Consider the following 14,475-nt stretch of genomic DNA (forward strand, 5'->3'; position numbering starts at 1 on the left):
CAACCAATGTTTTCTATTACCATTTATTACACCCATAGCACATTAGTGCATGCACTTTTCAATGGCTGTGCTGTTTTATCACTGGGATAAACAGAAACTCTCTTGAATTTCTCACAAATAATTTTTGGGGGATATTGTGTCAGCAGTCAAGTCTACTTCATACAAGGAAATGAGCGTTAAGTTGCAAGACGGTAGATAGGAAAGTAGGTTTATTCAACTAACTGTTAGTTAAGAGCAGGCACTGCCTCAGATCTGCTATCTTCGCTGAGTGTAGTATTGATAAAGGCTGGAACAGTGTACCACTGCCCAACATTAAAACGCTGCATGAGAAAGAAGTGGTGACCATGAGAAGAAATGGTAGCCAGGAAACCGAGACGCTAGGCCCCACAACTGCCTGCTCAGAGATGCTGGCCCCAGAGGAAATGCAAGGTATTCCCCAGTTCCCAGGGCTTGCATGCCATCTCTAGCTGTGTGTGATCCACATTATGACACCACCAGAGATACCATTCACAGTCCCAGAGTTCTAGCATGTATTAGGAAAAGAAAGGCATTTGGAATTATGCAAAAATGGCTAAAAACCCTATGTTTGAGTGGCTCTGCAAGCCTCACAGGATACATGACTGTGTGAGAAACCGGTCCCCGGGGATCTGTCATCCAAGTGGCCAGGACACAGCCATTGCTATTGGATCCAGTTCCTGGGGGTGGACCAGTGTGAGAGGATCACCTGGATGAGGGTCTTCAGGGAGTGGAAGTGGGACACTGACAGTTGAGATTTGGTACCCCCTTCCTTGCAACACCTTTTCCCCATCCTACCCTGTAGGATACTTAGAAGCTCTGCCCCCATCCCGTTTTCTGACACAAGCACTTTCTTACACTGTAACAGACAATGGACCAACACCAGAGCCGTTTACCTGACATATCCCAACACACAGGTCAGGCAGAGTCAGCCAATTGACAATAACACACACACCTGACAGCTTTTTACCTTCCCCACAGGGATAAAAGGTGGAGCACAAGAGCACATTACGAGCAAGTCCAACCACACAAGGAAGTATCTATTCAAAGATGGCAGTTCAAGAGGAGATGAAAGGCATGCAAAACCTGAAAGAATGACAAGGAAGGAGATGCCCTTGCCCTTTTCAAACCAGACCCGCAAAGCCTCCGAAAGAGGAAACATAAGACCAGGATTTACAGCTGAAGTATGGAGTTGCAGATGTCAATGGTGCACGGGGGCCTCCCGCATTGATAACCCAGGCAGGGAGCCACGCTTGCTACCGTGACACAATTCTTGACTCCAGAGGCAAGACAAACCAACGGATTCCGTACAGTTGGTGAGTCAGAAAAAGCTGATAGCAAACTGAACTGTGTTGAGCCCAAGGTTGCCATTGGAAACATAGTATGAACGCAAGGAACAGATGAACAAAGAACTTGTGTGTTTATGAACTTTAATGAAAGCCCAGTTAAGGTCCAGGTGCAGAGGGGTCTGGCACCACGTGGGTGCTCATTCGAAAGACTTTGACCAGGACCTGTTTTGAAACTGCAAGTACCAGAAGCAAGACAAGCCATTTTTTTTATTGAATCAAGTTCTTTTTATGAACCTGTAACCCGTCATTTAACAATATTGATTCCCTACAGTCTCCCTCCCCTTTCAGGACAAGAAACAAACAGGGTTCCACAGAAGGTCTATTTATTAATAAAACAGAAATAATTAAACCAATTTAAATATAAACCAATTATGCATCTATGATATTCCATTGTGAATGGTAACTACAATTAAACATGATCAATACACTGGTTGCATCACTGTTCTATGTTACCTTTATATGAATGTGGACTTTTGTGAACACACACATCGCCATCTGTACCTCTGATTTACTGTGAGCTTGCATCCATCATGCACTCAAATGTGCATGGGGCTTGGAATAAAGCTTCTATTTTATAGAAAACCAAATTAAATCAAAATGTCCCAGGCTATGTAAGTCTCTCTGCTTCTTATTCATTGAAAATTGACATCTTCCGCAATCAACATGCAAATCTCTTGCAAAATGAAAATGTGTGTTTGCTAGATCCCCTTCAGTGGTGTTTATATTGCCCTACCGTATAAAAGTGTACATTTGTAATTTTCAATGGGCAACTTCAAGGCAGGTAAAAGGCAAGCAGTTAAACATCTTTTCACTTTTGTCTTGAGCGTTTCAGCCCTAATAACAGGATTCTACTTGGACTTTAGTGAAATTATTTTTCTAGGTATACACAAAGTGAGAATCCTTTTGACTCCCAGAATACCTCTCCTGTGGTTGATCATTACACAGAGAAGGAGACAGGGAATCTCCAAGACCATGTGCCCCTTTCTAGCAAATCTCTAATTCCTCTAATTCCAGAAGCAAACACACTTTGGAAATATTTATTAATTTCTCAGTTTATATCCCACCCACCTTAGCACATTCACTAAAAAAGGGCAGGGATGTAATCTATGCCCATTGGGAGTATTGCTCAATCACAGCTATCTGCCCTTAATATTATACTACTGTAGGAATGTCTTTTGCTTTCTCACAGACAGATGGACATCTTAAGGACTGGTTCAATTCTCCCCCTCTAGGAACAGGTGGGTATCAGTCAGCAAGATGGGGTCTGTCGGCTGTCCTTTCCACTGGAGAAGGCCAGGGACTTTACCTTCCACTAGGCCGCACATACAGTCATCTATTTATAATCCATAACGGATCCAAAGGAAAGCAATCTATTCCATTCTCCATTCTGTTGTCTTCAATTCTCCTTTCTTGCCTTCCTATGAATCAGTCAGCCAGCCAGTCAGTGGCTCAGTGAGCATGTCTGCCCCCGAAATGATGGGTTTCAACATGTATAGATTAAAAACAGCTCCCTTTAATGGTTTGTATCATTTCTCTAATCTAATTTGTCATTTGTGATTGGACAGTGTTCGAAAAAAGTTAAATCACATTACAACATTCCCCCCATACTAATTGTGCACATTATTGAAGAGGGCAGTCTAATGGGAGTGAGATCTCAACCCTGATCCCCCCTTTTCATGTGATGTCATCTTGGAGATTTCTACATTAAACAATTGTAACTTTCTAAAACATCACATTCCTCACATTTGATCACGATACTAATTACTTCATCACATTGCTCTCACTCAGGCAAATCAAATGATGCGAGTCTGATTTTGGCACATTATGAGATGTATGTGTGACAGATTGTTGTCTTTCTTGCTCTGATAATCTTATACAAACATTATATTTATCTCAGAATAACAGGAACACCAGCACAGACTCTAGGATATCTGAATCACTTGTACACACTGTTTCTGCGTGAAAATATCTACATTCGCCTAATTTATATAATGAACATAATGTCAAAAAATATTGATTTACATACAGCTGATACAGCGTTTAACTCTGAACATTTATTAAAACAATTATCTTTCTATGACATTTCGACCAAAAATTATAAACAGAAATCATGATTCCATATGTCAAATTCAAAAGACAGTGGTCCTCATTACAACTTATTAAGGGCAAGACTGCCGCCAGAGTTGCAATTTTTCCGACACCCGCAAATGGTCAAGAACCGGGTCATGCCGAGCTTGGTGGACCCGGTAATTGCCCATTCGTGGGTGCCGGAATGGCCGGCCTCCCGATCCCCATTCTGCCCCATAGGGCAGAATGGGAGTCGGGAGCATGGTTGCACTGGCACCGTTAATAACAGTGCTGGTGCAATCATGAGTTCTGCTCGCGGGTGCCGGTCTGCACGCCTGGTCAGACCAGCCGTGCAGTCCGGCACCTGTGAGCAGAACTCATAATGTGGTGGAGAGGTAACAACTGCGCCGGTAGCACTACCAGCGCCGTTGTTGCCTTTCCGCCACATTCATAAAGAGGCCTAGTTTTATTAAATGGCATATGCAGTTCCCCCACCCAGTAACAGAACATTTGGTATCAGTTCTTTGGAGCTCAGAGCTGGGGTAGTTTTGACTCCTGAGATAGCTGGTTGTCATGGTGCCAGTTATTTTTAGTTAAAGTTTCTGGCAGGGCCATTTATGACTCAGTCCCACCCCCTTTAGTAATTCCATCATATAGCTGTCCCCTGTGTCAGACATTCAAAGATGCTTTTTTCCTTCTCCTGGATGAAAATAATAGTTTATTTGAGAGGAACCACTACAGTAGCCTATTTCTTGAATATTTAGGGATTTTTAGCCTAAGGTCAGAGACAGACTGAAGTTTTGCTTTCAAGACCTAGCTGAGAAGCAACTCCAGGCAAAGTCATAAGATTTTACGGTCAGCTTCAAAGCCAGTGCTCACACTTTTCTCATTGGAAAGCAAGCCATCTTACACAATAACTGTGTTGCTGTGACTGTGGGCAAGGTATGCCATTTGGCAGTCAATGTGGTTTGATTCAGAAATTCAGCTTTTACATTCAGTTTCTTTTCTCCTTGTGTTTTCATTTCCACAAAACAGGGCAACATCATACATTTCTTTGCAAATTTGTGTCAAAATACTTGTATATTTATTATCTCTGTATGTTTCTTTTTATAAAGCTGATTCTCAGTCCTGTAAAGGAAAATATGCACAATGCACGGCCTAGTACAGTTTTCAGAATCCTTTGAAACACTGTGCTTTTCATCCCAGATGACACTGTATTTCCACAAGGTTGCAGCATACTTTCTGTTAACTGGGAAGATTTATTCTGGCCCTTACAGTTACTTTTTGACAAATGCTCTTGTTGTATATGGGCTGCTAACATCACACATTTCCCCAAACATGTATGCAGATCACAGTTTGATTTTTAAATGTAAAGTTTTGCTCTGCATCCTTTTTTGGCATAGATGTCCCTACAGAGCCATGCCAGTATTATTCCCCCAGAAACACAAGCACCCCAGGCATGTTTCAGCCTTTTTTGGGCCACATTAGTGAGCAGCGAGGGGCAGCTTGTTTCTGAACCGTTTTAAATGAGGAAGCTCGTCATTATATGACTGGGGGTGCAGAATAGCTCTCACACCATTAACCAGACTGACTCAGGAAGTTGGCAAACAATAACTGTTTTATTTTCAATTGTCTAAAACAGGGAGTACAACAGACATCAACGGATGTCTCACAGCATAATCTTGAAGCATCAGATGAAAAAACATGTTTTTTATGGCAAATTTTCATCATGAGTGACATCACACTATGTGGCGAACTAAGAAAACTTACTTGGGATTGTGATAGGTCTACAGGGAACACCTAAGTATACTTTCAATATGCGATAGGATTGTGATTGGGTCTCTATTGTCAGGTGGACAACTTATGCCCACCCCTTGTGCAAGTCATCCTCAATATTTGATAGATACACAGCACATCATTAGCTCTTAAACTATAGGGCTCTTCAATGCATGGCCCTCTATAATTGTTTGGCACGCTGTACACTTCTGTAACATTCGACTTGCTAGAAGCACGCCAGCTGGTACCCCAGGTGCATGTGGGTGGACTTTACCATGCCTCCCCACCCAATTAGCCCACCATCCATCATCAGTCATGTTGTCTGCCATTCGAATTGTCTTTGAACTTGGCCTTGCAGAGTATCACTGCCCCTGAGAATAGAAGGGAGTGTAAGCACATACTTATCTTCAGTCTCGATGTAGCTTGCCCATTTTCTATTTCTATCCGTCCCACGTGACAGGAGCTCCTTTCCAGCTGCTTTTCTGCTGCAGCATATTTTGAGCCCTTCTCTTTCACGGGTCCTGGTTTACTAAAGTTGCGATATCAAACATCCAAACTCTATACATATATATATTGACAGCACCGCCTGCAGTCTATTCACTACGTATAGCCAGCCTTCATGATTACTTAGTCTGCTTGCATTACAGCATCTGTACAGTTACGAAAAAACATTTATTTTCTTAAGTGTTATTTGCACATGCAATCTTCATTTCGCACACGAAATGTTACTTGATTCTTTATCTTGTCATCAGTTTTCATAAGGTTTATGCATTCAATTCCATGATCATCCTTCTTAGTGCGTCACTCTCATTTCTTGTGACGTGACCAACCTCTTGCATTCATCGCTTCACACTTCTTCAGGGACCTCCTTTAAGAAACTGTCATCTCTGCACGGGTAGATCATGTAGGGCTTTCTCAATGGATACCTTGCTTCGAGAATCCTTCGTGGGATAGGTACCATTACTGGCGTTGTGCACGTTGCAATTTCCGGCTTCCAACATATAGGCAAAATAGGGTCAGGATTTCTGGTAGAGGCATTTGGCTCCTCCTCTACATTTCCCTATGGCACATCATGCGGCCATACACTCTCTCACTTAGGAAGACTAACTATAACTAAGAAAATTGATGGGTGAAAGATTATGAATGAGCATTAACCACTGGTTTTGCTCTGGGCAACCTTACACACTATTGTTTTGTATCTCGTCTGCGCCATTTCAGAAAGGGATGAGCCATATGCAAATTGGTCTTTGTCTTGCCACCAATGGGAGTGGTCCCGATCTGAACTGCTAGGCCACATTCCCACTGCACGGAAACGCAAGATACCGCACACATGTTTCGGCCTTGTTTAGTGCTCATCAGTGAGATGCAGCTTGTATACCTACTGCGCAGTGAACAATGCGCCCACGTCTGGGCATAGCCTTTCTTACTTATGGTGACAGACACTGGCATTACTCTTGTAACCCTTAGTGGGATGTGTTTGCTCTAGTTACCCCAAATGAAAAAGGTTATTCCTAGGCAGAGGTTCCAAGTCTGTTGTGCCTAGAGACCCCAGCTACACCTCACTGATGATGTACAATGTGGTTGGCACATGTTAGGGTTTTTGTGGCCTTGTGCAGAAGGGATGTGGCATAGTAGGTCAGGCTGGACTGCTATATTTGCCGTGAGACCAAGTCTGGTCCTCCTATGGTCTTTACCATTCTGTAATGGTTTGGCCGGCTGAAAACGATTATCTTGAGGGTCAACGAGTGCAGTGCCCCTGAATATGATTTATTGAAAACCTTCCACCCATCACCCTTCAGTTTTTGCGATAGATCAATGCACTCCAGATCTTGCAGACTTTAAATGGGTGCAACTTGAGAGAATTTCTGTATCAATGTTCAGCCATCCAGTTCAGTAATGCGCCAGAAAATCATGCACTGAAAGGTTAGTCAGGCACCTGAACAGTGGTATCCTGCTTTGCTGATTCGTACACATGTAGAGGGCTGTTATCAGAAATTTCTGAACCTATGACACATGTAACTTATTTTGGCATTTATCAATTTAAACCGCTTTAAGCAAAGTAAAGTGTAATGTTTGCATAGTATAGGATTTCTTGGTAGGTTGCAGTCTTCTGCTGTTATAATTGACAGGTATGAAGTTCTGACTGTCACCTTGATAAATCCCACCTATAAATCCACCATAGAAACATGTATCTGTTTTGGGTAGCACTACCATGGCCTCACTGCTTGCTTCCACTGAGATTCAAAGCATCCCATCCCACTGCCTCAAGACTAAAATTGGGGCTGCCACTTTTTTCCGGTTTTACTCTTTTGGAGGGTATCTTTCCATGGGCTCTATTAATGCATAGCTTAATGGGGAAAACACTAGCACAAAATGTCAAGGTACATAACTTATAGGCTACCAAAGTCCATGCACTAAAATGTTTACATTTCGGGCTAATTGCTATGGGATTTAGTTTGCCTTGATGTGGTTTTAATTACCACTAAGGCACATGGCGCAAGTACTGCACATGTCGACTGCATGTTTTAACACATTTACAATACAGAAACTCACTAAATCAGGGGCCTTCAATCTGTGACTGACCACGTGTTTTGAACCATGGCGTCTATAATCCCTCACCATTGACTATGCTGGCTAGGGCTGATGGGAATTGTAGTCCAATACATCTGGCGAGTATAGGAGACAAAGTAACACAATATTTAGGGGCCGATTTATGGAACAAATGTGCGCCGAAATTTGTGGTGCAAGCTGGTGGATTTCGGGGGTGCGCAGGGATTTTTACACGCAATTTCGCTGGCGCGAGCGAGGCACATGTATTCCGGGGGTGCACGGGGAGTTTTACACACGATTTTGCTAGTGCAAGCAGGGTACGTGCATTCCGGGGGTGCGCGTGGAGTTTTAAATGCGATTTTGCTAGCGCAAGTGGGGTATGCATTTTCCAGGGGTGCACTTGGAATTTTACACGCGATTTCGCTGGCGCGAGCGAGGTATGCTAATTTCGGCAGTGCGCGTGGAGTTTTACACGTAATTTTGCTAGCGCAAGCGGGGTATGCGTATTCTGTGCGTGCCCGTGGAGTTTTACACGTGATTTTGCTAGCGTGAGCGGGGTACGCCTATACCGAGGGGTGCGCGGGGAGTTTTCTATGCGTTTTCGTGGTTGGGGGGCTGTATGCTGGTCCACTGGCCTTTGCGCCATGTACTGGATTTGGGTCATGTTTTTGGCACACAGGGCGGGGTTGGGGGTGTAACTGCTGCTGCTGCAGGGTCGCTGCGGTACTATGTGCCTCGGCTGGTTAAGGATGTAAGTATCCATGAATACGCAGTGCGCTAAAATGGGTTTTGGTGCATGCGGCTGGCACAGACTGCCGCATGCGCACTCTCTGCACCAGCCGCGTGCGCCACTTGTGCGCTGAATTCTATGAATAACCCCCATCAACATGAAAACTGTATTGGCTATTCGGTCAAAAGCACACATCAAAATCCAGATGGATGTACAGCACACATCATTAAACACAAGACTATTTTGAGGGAATAATTGTGAAGATGCATCCCATAAGAATGTGCTGGCATACAAAGCAACACACAAGTACAAATGCAGTTTCACTGTAGTAATATTACTTCCTATGATGTTATTAGATCAAAGGTCATGTGCTGTGAGTTCAAGGGAAGTTATCTGGGAGGATGGTCAAAAGGTGCTTCATGTCACTTCTGCTACCCCTTGCACTTTGATGATTGCTTCAGGTCGCTCCAGAACCATGTGGTGTCCTCTGCCTTGCTCCTGCTTGTTCTTTTCACAAGCTTTCTGCTTGTCTCCTCACATTATATTGCTCCTGCTCCTCCTTCCAATTACCTTTCTTGTTCAGCTTTTTTCCTTTCCTCCATGGATGGTGTTCCCGTCCTTGGGGGCCATTACGACCCTGGCGTTAAGGGTTTAACGGCGCCGTAAAAGGTGTCAGCGCCGTTAAACCCTTAACGCCTGATTACGAGGTCCCTTTGCGGGACCCAACCTTAGCGGCTGGTTTTACGGGGTGCTAATAGCAGTAACACCTGATCTTGTCCACTGGATTGGCTAACAATGGTGCCAGGGCCCTTTGGTAAGACCCTGGCTGTGCTCAGAGCTGTACATTGGGCCCCGGGCCATTACCAACCAATCCGGCCCATCGGATCAGGTGGTATTACTAAAATAATTAGCCACAGAGTTTATGCTACTTGTGGAATTAATGCAAAGGGTAGCCATGAGGAAATGTATTCAAAAGGAAGAGGATGCCACAGGCACACATATTTGGGCACAGTCATGGATCCGCCCTAGAAACAGAGCAAAGTCCTTAGGCGTAACCCAATACTAAGTTAATTCTACATCTGTAGATTTGACGGAACAGGTCCCGTGGGCTTACATCCTTTTGCTCACCTGTTTCTCCATTTTTCTGCAACCACCATTTCACGCTAGGAATACGTACTGGCTCATTTTGTAAGTGGAAGAGTGGTGGTTGTTGAAAAGTCAGTGATCTTTTTGCATGGTGGGAGGTAAACTCTTCTACACAAAGCCAAGCTGGCTACGACCATCTAGATGTTGATAGGTTTCAATGCTATTAGTTAAGTAATTTGGCCCTGGGTAAATTAGTTAGACCAAGGGCTAGTAGAACACTGACCAATTTCAAAATTAATTCTGCTGGGTGCTGCATCCACAAAAGGCTTGTTCTGATCAGGAAGTGCTAACTGCCCAGACAAATACTAGAGGGTTCTAAGCTGGAAGATTATAGGTAAAAAACGATCTGGTGGCAAATACTCAAAACATAAAATAGTGTCCAATGACTTGACAGTCTTCATGCTTTCTACCCTGCCAGGTCAGGCAAATGTTGGCGAGCATGTAACCAAAAGACTTCCTACTCATCTTTGGTGGGAATGTCTAAATGCCAGTGATTGCTGATATGATGTGTGGTTGCCTGTATTTGGGATGGTGGTGTCTTAATTCCCAATGTATCGTGTACATTTTCTTAGGGTTTACCTGAGATTCCACATATACTGAGGTAGGACTTCAAATTCCAATAGTTACATAGCTTCATTTTTCAGCAAAGTGTCGTACCACAATGCAGTGTGAGACATGTGAGTTAGCAAACAAGCATATTAGGTTAATTGTGTATGGTCATAAATATTATTTTTTCGAACACGGATAATATTCTTGCTTTCAGAATCGAGTAACTCAACTCCCTCTCTTTCCCAACATTTAAGGGTGCTGAAGCTATTTGATATATGAGTGAAGCGCTGCCTCACTTTTCAGTCTGGGAGATAAGGGATGTCTGGGCATAGGGCAGGTGGAGAAAGGGGGACACAGTGTAGGGTGAGTTAACAGTGTGCTCTGAGACTTCATTGTATGCCATAATTTGCTTGCAACGGAAACATAGTTACATTGAAAGCAGCTGTCTGCATGTTAAATATGTACTCAGTCCCTGGCCTATCTGAAAACCTAAGTCTCTCCTTACCCACTATTACAAGCACAAAGCTTTCTGACTACCCTTAGGCTCGACCTTAAATCTCAGGGTAGTAGGTAATTTGCTGAGGTGGCTAAAGTATGCAGCACCCTATTGTACACACTCGAATGTTAAACCTGATTTTAAAGGCTGCATTTACAGCAGCCACAGCTTTGTGGGGGGCTACGAGGATTGCAGTAAGAGATTTTCTAGCTTCAGGATGCATTTGCTGATGGAATGGTTGTGTGTGCAAGCACACACTGGAGCTCGTTTTGGGGCTTGTGTAATGGAATTACCTGTGTTAAAAGCCTTGTGTAAGGCTTTTATGTATGTAATTTCTATTACTGCAAATTTGCATTCATTTGTATGGCAAAGAGGAGAGGCGGAATGTTACTTACGTTTCTGCCACTCCCTTCCTCTACGCCATACAAATACTTCATTATTTGCGCCAGCATCTTATTTCATGCCGGCGCAAATGCTGGGGTTTCCTATGGAGTCTGCAGGAATTTTACATTAGCAAAAAGCATGCGGACTGCATAGGAATCCATTGTAAATTCCCCCTGCCATGCATACATTTGCACGGCGGAGTGCTAAAGGGCGGCGTAACAAGTGTGTACACTGCCTTTTTGTCATCCCCTTTTGCACTCCACCATGCAAATGAGGAATATTTGGTGGCGGGGAACTGACTTTGCTAATGTGGAAACGAAACAGGTCTGACTGCCAAATTATGGGATAATCAAATATCAGCTCCATTGCTTTTCTTAAATTATCAAACTTGCAGGAGTAAGACACTCTTTTTAAAAAAATACTTTAATATTAATCAAGTTTTTTCCGATGATCACATTTTAAGATCTTACGCATTGCAGTCTGTCAACAAACAGATGGTTTTTCACCAATTTTCAGCTGTGCACCAACGACCTCAATTGCAGCACCAAAATAAGGTGGAAATGCATTTGTGTAAACAGGGTCATTGTAGATGAAGTGCAGTGGGAAATCAGTTAAAGCAACTCAATATTTTTACACCTTGATTTACCTCTCTGCACCATTTTCCAGCATTGATAAGGTGGGTGATGGGCACGGAGTGGAGCTAAGATCGCCACCGTGCTGATCTACTGCGTCTTGTCAGTGCGTTTCATTTTACGCCTGTATGACATTTTCATGCACCAAAAAAATTATGGATTCTCCTTGGAATTCACCTAAGTTTTGCAGCTGCTCAGAACCAGACAGAATCCATAGTAATCCACTAATAAAGGCCACCTGAAACCCCTACTTTGCAGGAGGTATTTGTTCACAAGACGGAGAGTAAAACGATCGAGTAAAAAGTGAGTTTACCTAGTGGTACTTCTTTCTTTTACCCTCTGTCTTGTCAATGTTTAAAATTGCATGCAGAGGACCCAACAGCCTATAAGTGCAACGTTAGCTGTTCCCTGCATGCTATTTACATTTTTTTGAGAATTCGGCTACAGGTGTCATAAGAAAAAAATAGTTGGAAAGTGTACCTTACGGATGACTTCAGCATCAAGCCTCACTCCACTTTTAGTACTACTGAAAGGCCACAAACTGAAATCAAAACCCATTTCTAGACAATTTGACTGATTTATAAAAAAGCCTTTTACCATGGTGAAATCCGATTGTAAATCTTTTTGTTGAACCCATATAGACATAGGGCTCTTTAAGACAAGATAGCAATACTTAGAGATGGATGGGGATGCAGAATTTACTCAAACATCAATAATCAAACCGACTCAGGAAGTTGGCAACACGACAGTCTGTTTTATTTACAATTATCTAAACAGGGAATTACAACGGACATCAACGGACGTTCGCTCGATTTCTCTCAGCGCATATTATAGAAACACATCTCTTATAGTCAAACTCGTCATCAGTGATGTCACACTACATGGCAAACTGCAAAAACCTACATGGGGATGTGATAGGTTTACAGGGAACATCTATGTATATGTTCCATCCTGACGGGGGAAGTGATTGGGTCTCTACTGTCAGGTGGGCAACTAAGCCCATCCCAAGTGCAAGTCATCTTCTGTGTCACACTAATATTCAACACTTTATCCATTACACAAACTATTGGGCTCTTTGATACATGGCCCTCTACCATTGGTTTGGCACCCTTGTCCCCTTTTGGAGTTTTCCACATGCTAGCAGCACACAGGCTACCATACCAGGTGCAGGGAGGGTCGGCGTGATCATGCCTCCCCTCTCAATTAGAAGTACATCTATCATCACCCTTGCAGTCTGCCAGTCAATTAAGGCTTTGAACTTGGCCTTGCAGAAGCTCTCTTTGCCTGTGAATAAAAGGGACCATGTGACTGGAGACTGTGTTTTCGAGCTTCTTGCTGCATTTAATTCTATTAAATGATGAACTTTTGACGCCTTTAGTGTTTTTCCATTCCACCTCAAACAGAAGTGTGTTTCTTTCTTACCTTCATGTTACCACTGGATGGACAACCAGGCTCACGGTGGTTTTGCCTTCTTGGTGCTGGGCCAGACAAGCCTTTCTTGAATTTCTCCTCTGCCATCAGCAATTTTCCAACTGCGCCACGTTGAACACTATTTCCAATCATGGGGTTTCAGGCCCTGCTAAAGTGCATCATGGAAAATCCAGGTTCTATACAGTCCTATGTATATACATTGGTGCATCGCCGCAAACTATTCACTACATAGCCAGCCTTAAGATCACTTTGTCTACTTGCGTTACTGCGTCTCTACAAGTGTAAACTGATTTGCATTTTCTTCAGCATTTCTGTAGTATGAGCATCTTCATCTCGAGCCCAGAATGTTGCTCATCTTTGACACCTCCTCTTCAGATCTTATAGAACGTCTATGTTCCTTTTCCTCATGCATCTTTTCTAGGTGCATCAGCTCTACTTCGCATGAAATCACCAGTCTTCTCTTTCACTTATTTTCACACTTCTTCTGGGACTTTGTCCAAAAGTTCATTACTTCTTCGTGAATGCATATGGGGTTTTCTCAATGGATTCCTTGTCTCCAGGATTTTCTGCGGTATAGGCATCCTCACTGATAGTGCACAGGCCTCAATTTCTGGCTCCCAATTTATAGGCAATATGGGGGCAGAACTTTTGGTGGGAGTACTTGACTCCACCTCTACACTCCCCCTCTGGCCGATTCATTGACCACTCTCTCATCAGTCTTCACATCAAGATATCCTCGTCAGAAGAAGTGCTTCTTTGGGACCGAGATCTTTATGACTCTCTATAGGCATCCAGCTGATTTCACATGCTCATCAACACTCCAAGTCATAAGCATGCATTGTCCATTGGGGCTGCAATAGATGCATCTCCCCACATATTTCTTTTGGTTATTTGGGTACAGGAACTTAGTTCCCTCAGGTGCATGGATGCTGGCCTTTACATAGTCTCTGATTTCTTCATCTGTTAGCTCTCTTGGTTTAAATCCTGACTCGACATCAATCACAGTCTTCATTCCCTCTGCTTTCTTTGCAGTCTTCTTGCATTGTGCGATTATTATGCTGATCACACAGAATCCAAACATGATCTTCACCAACAGGGCTCCAAGTAACTTGAAAATGTTAGCCATGCATTGTGGAACACATGAAAAGATTGATGCAAACCAACTGCCACCAGCAATGTCTTCCACCTCATCCTCCATTTTGACATGTAGGTTTGCCAGAAACATTATGGCCTCTGTCAAGGTGCCATTCTCTTCGTCATGAGAAGGTATGAACGTGCAACATGATTCTCTGATTTTGGCATAAACACCTCCATCCATAGCTGTAATCATGTCCAGGACAGATCTATTCT

The sequence above is a fragment of the Ambystoma mexicanum genome, chromosome 12 (genome assembly GCF_040938575.1).
Source record: "Ambystoma mexicanum isolate Mex_15411 chromosome 12, UKY_AmexF1_1, whole genome shotgun sequence".
Taxonomy (NCBI): Eukaryota; Metazoa; Chordata; class Amphibia; order Caudata; family Ambystomatidae; genus Ambystoma; species Ambystoma mexicanum.